This window comes from Fundulus heteroclitus, unplaced genomic scaffold (assembly GCF_011125445.2).
Source record: "Fundulus heteroclitus isolate FHET01 unplaced genomic scaffold, MU-UCD_Fhet_4.1 scaffold_97, whole genome shotgun sequence".
Taxonomy (NCBI): Eukaryota; Metazoa; Chordata; class Actinopteri; order Cyprinodontiformes; family Fundulidae; genus Fundulus; species Fundulus heteroclitus.
This window is the reverse complement of record NW_023397439.1, coordinates 679,721-684,573: the sequence shown is the minus strand read 5'-3', so window position 1 is coordinate 684,573 and position 4,853 is coordinate 679,721.

Here is a 4,853-nt window from a genome sequence, read left to right as displayed (position 1 = left end):
TTTTGCATGAGCTGCAGCCTGTTTCAAGATAAGGAATCTGTCGCTGACTTGTTTTTTTTCTTAACACTCTCCCTGGGTGTATGTTTCACCTCAGAGCAACTCGTTTCTGATCCCAAATAAACTGTGGGAGCGCCTAATTTGTAATCGAGCAACAACAATTCATCGGTGATCAAATAAGAGATCGCTCTGAGCTGATTGATAGTGACGATTACGTGTGCGTCCATTCATATAGATAGAAGTATTTGTTTGGTAAGTGGTATGACAGGATGATCCACATGCTTGAAGGATGAGAGTGAGGAATTCCTGACGGAGTCTTCTGGGGAGGGGACATACCATGGGAAGACGCATTTGAAAATTGGCTAATTTGAAGATAAGGAGCAGTTTGCTGATTACACACTTTCTCTTCGTGATGTTTCTTGCCGATGTATTTTTCAGGCTGCCTGTAGGGTAAAGCGCAGAGATCCCACCCGAAGAAAACATGTCAAACGGTGAGAATACTAATTAATGTGATCTAATTATGATACCGTGTGCCTCGTACAATAACAGCTGATGTTATCACCCCTCTGAATTGAGCTGATGAGTGTAGTTTTGTCACTGATGATTTGGCATATTAAGACTTCATGTACTCTGAATTAGTATCAGGGCAACAGCCCTTACTTGCCCTAAAGGTTTTAAACATCCCATATTTTCCTGAGTATGGAAAAACACTAAACTTATGATGTATCTGTTATTATTGTTATTATATTTATAATTAATTTATTGGGCATAGTCACATTTGTGACTGAATTCCCACCATCCATTGTCACTGCTCCCTTTTGCGTGAACAGTTATCCAGTTTACAGCAGAAATTAGTACATTAAGTTCATAAACATGTAGTTAAAATGATGTAGCTTTGTCTTTAATGAATAAGGAACTGATCTGGTTTGTCCTCCAATTAAAAATAAAAACAAAACTTTATTGTGATGAAGGTATAAAACACAACATATATTTAAACCGGCATGTTTTACCTGCAGTTTTACGGCAAAATAATGCCTCAAAAGCTTGACCCGCTAGCAAGTCTGCCGTTAGCATTAGCGCTGTGGCTAAGCTAGCTGAAACTGGATATAAACTTAAAATCTTGTTCTGAAACAGGAACTTTTCTAAACTCTATGTCTTAAGGCAGTTCCTAGCTTTTTGTATGCTGATTGTTTAATTCATAATACACCCATATTAACATATTGGCCTGACAGTTAAACGCTAAACACAACGACTGAAAATCGCTATCCAATGACCAAACCAGGATCTCTCCTGTCAAAAATGTTTAGGTAGGCTATATTACTAACACAGCATGTTAATGGTCAAATTTAGGCATTATTGAAGTTACTTTGATAAACTAATACGCTTGATATAAATGTAAGTCATTTGTCTAATGTTTAACACCACCCAAAAATTAATTTTTACAGTGTAACTTTAACAGTATTCATTGGGAATATTGCAATTACACTTATTGGATATGGGCAGGGGTTGCCAGAACTGACGTACAGCCCAAACAAAAAGTAAAACCTTCTGAATTCTTAAACACACACACACACAACACACACACACCACACACACACCACACACACACACACACACACACACAACACAGCCACAACAAAAAAACAGCCTGAATCTCAACCTCTCTTGAACTCATGTTAGAGGTGTAGAATTATTACAATTACACACATAACAATTACTACACACATCGTAAAGAGCACGCCATGAATGAGCAAACAACAGCACTAAAGCAAAGGAAAAATGTTGCTCATGTATACGTATGTCCACAACAGTATGCAATCTGGGGACCAAACTACACCAAAAAAATCCCTGACCCATTCCTGTTCTCGTAGCAATACAAAAAGGTTATCAATAGCCTCCTAACATTAGTTAGAAATCTAACTTTTTCTCTCTCACCGAGAAACATTTTTCCTTACACACAGCCATGAAACAAGCTGATCGTTGAACTCCTAACTCCATTAGAACATTTAAAATTGACCTTGGCCAATACGATTTCATAGTGAAGTTTAATTAATCAGTGACTATAATCATAGATGATATCTGGTTTGACAGGTATAAACATTTTAGAATAAATGAATTAAAAAAATGAGTGCAAGGAAAACATAATTTTACTAGTTTACATATATAATTTTTTTTACTTTCCTGGCACACACTGACAATTATTTGATATAATTTTCCTATGAATACTTCCTAACAACCTGCCAAAATGTTGTGAAAAGCAGCCCAAATTTTTAACAAGCCGCCCAAAGCCATTTTTTCCCAGCCCAACATGTTCAAGTGCCACTATATAGAGCATATACATATTAACACAAGATTTTTTTTCTTTCCTAATAAATGTACTATTTTTGTGTAGAAAGCATTCTATGTGAGATTATGCTATTTAATTATTTTTTTTTACCTGTTCATACCAGGAGTGCAATAATAGTAGAGGGCAAATGCAATGCAGCAAGAAAGTCCTGACTTCAAAATTAGTTTGGAAGCATTTAGGATTTGAATTTGAGAGACCTTGATTTCATGCGCTATCAAGCTCACCATTATTAAAATGCAATGACAATGCACGGTACAATGCATGGCATAACTCACATTTCTATGTGCTCCTGTTTGTGTCCCAGAGGGAGACCGAGCATCTGTGTTTCGCACCACCAAAGTACGAACAAAGCTGAGGGGAGACGGCAGCTGGCTGCAGCACCGAGACGAACCTGAGCCTGAACCTCAGGAGGAGGAGAAGCCATGGTAAAGCACATGTTTTCTAAAGTTTCTGCCCATCTCATCAGCTGCTCAGTCACTCGACGAGACACAACTAAAGTCTGTGTGCAATCTGTGCAGGCTGGAAGAAGTTAGAGCCAGGCGTTTGAACGGAGCTCCTATTGAAACGAGTCCAGTTTCCTCGCCAGTTAAATCCACCCCGCCACCGGTAACGTCTGACACTGAGAGGTAAAAACCATCATTTTCAGTAAGTAAGGTAACAGATTAACTTATTAAAATACAATTTTATTTGAACAAACCTCTGTTTTGACTTTCAGCAAACCAGCAACTCCAGGGTACCTGATCAGGTAGGAGAAGCACTCACTCTGAAAGGTTTTCTATAAACAATGTAGACAACAAGGATCATTTCAGGCTTTTTTTAATTTAACCAAAAGCAGTCACACAGACGTGTTTCACAAATGGAGGATATAATTGAAAAATGCGCTTATTTCAGTAAAATCATTCCGAAAGTGAAACTCATGTGGATTCATTACATCCAGGGTCATATATTTGTCAGTATAACATATATAAAACAGTTTTTATGTCATGGGCATACAAAGTTACCTGAGTAAGCCACAAGCGGCCACTGCTGAAGAGGCTGGTGTTCACAAAGCGCTATTCACACGCATATTAATGAAAAGTTAAATGGAGGGGGGGGGGGGGGAAGCGTAACGTAATACGGCAGAAACATTAATGTTAATAATCATGTGTTCTGTTTATTTTTCCTTCAGGGGTGTTTTTACCAAACTAGAAGCGCGTCCGTCGTCTCCCTCGTCACCGATAACGGCTCCAGGTAAAAGCATCTTCTCTTTGACAGTGGCAGCTATGCTTCCATTACGAGATCTGATGACCAAATATCTGCATGCAAATTATTTCTTTAACCCAGCAAACCAACGGTGTTCACTAAAAAACCTTCAGAGGCCTACAAGAAAATGTAAGTGTTGCAATAAGGCTTCCAGATTATGGTTTTACCTCACTGGGAATGTTTTTACTTATTTTTTATTTTTTTCCATGTGGCTTGTGTTTGTGCTTCTGCTCTGCAGCGCTCCTCACATTGTGAGGAACACTTCGGAGAGCCCAGAGGGCCAGCTCAGCCCTGAGGAACAGGAGAAACGGTAAGACTCTGCTCACACTGACAAGCTATGTTTCCAAAAAAAAAATTTTGAAAAATTACCCCATCATCTTATTGACTCGTCGTGCAGGACGATGGTCGCCACCAGTGTTCTGAAGACAAAATCAGCCAGACGGTCCTACGTTCTGTCTGCTGCTAAGATCTACGAGTATGTATCATTATAAATCTATGATGGATAGCATGAGCTTTAAGATAAAACCAGCCTGCTTTGTACAATCCCTGATTATTCTAAGCGCCTGTGTTTAAAATCTTCAGCTCTAAAGAGACACCGTCTGACACTCCTTGTGGTCAGCAGCAATCCTTCATTGTGGCTAAACGGTAAGAGTTGTTTTTTTTTTTTAGCCTGGAGCCACAGAGAAGCAGAATCGTGCTCAGATTTCTAGATTTTGTGTTACATGTAACTTTGTGTTCATGCACGCAGGGTGGAGATAGCTGACGACGGCGAGATCGCTGTGACTCAAACGCCCGCCAGCACCGTGGCACCGTCCCCCGCTGTCCCCCCCACATCGGCCGCCCTGCTCCTGCCGCCGAGCCGCGGACAGAGTGAGTCTCGCTTCAAGTTTCGCATCCAGCGCATTTGCCGAATACCTGCCCCGGATTCAGTTCCTCATTTATATGGTTCACAGGGTCCAACACACTGTGGAGCTGTCTGACGAGGCGGCTGCTAGTCAGCCTAAATCCAAGTTCAGCCGGCGCCGCTGCTGAGCCTGTGAAGGAAGAACCCCTTCCCAGTCTGTCGCTGCAAAAGAGCAGCTTAGGATGAGAAAACAAAGTCCAAACCGACCCGACCGTCGCTGGGTCTGTTAAGTAGCCCCCACAGAACCACAGCTGCAGGCTGAAACTCCAATGGTCAAAGTTTTGCCTCCATCAAAAACCTCCCCTGCCCAGAAGTCAGCTGGATCGGAGTCTCCTGCTCCAGCTTACACTGCCCAAGACCGGT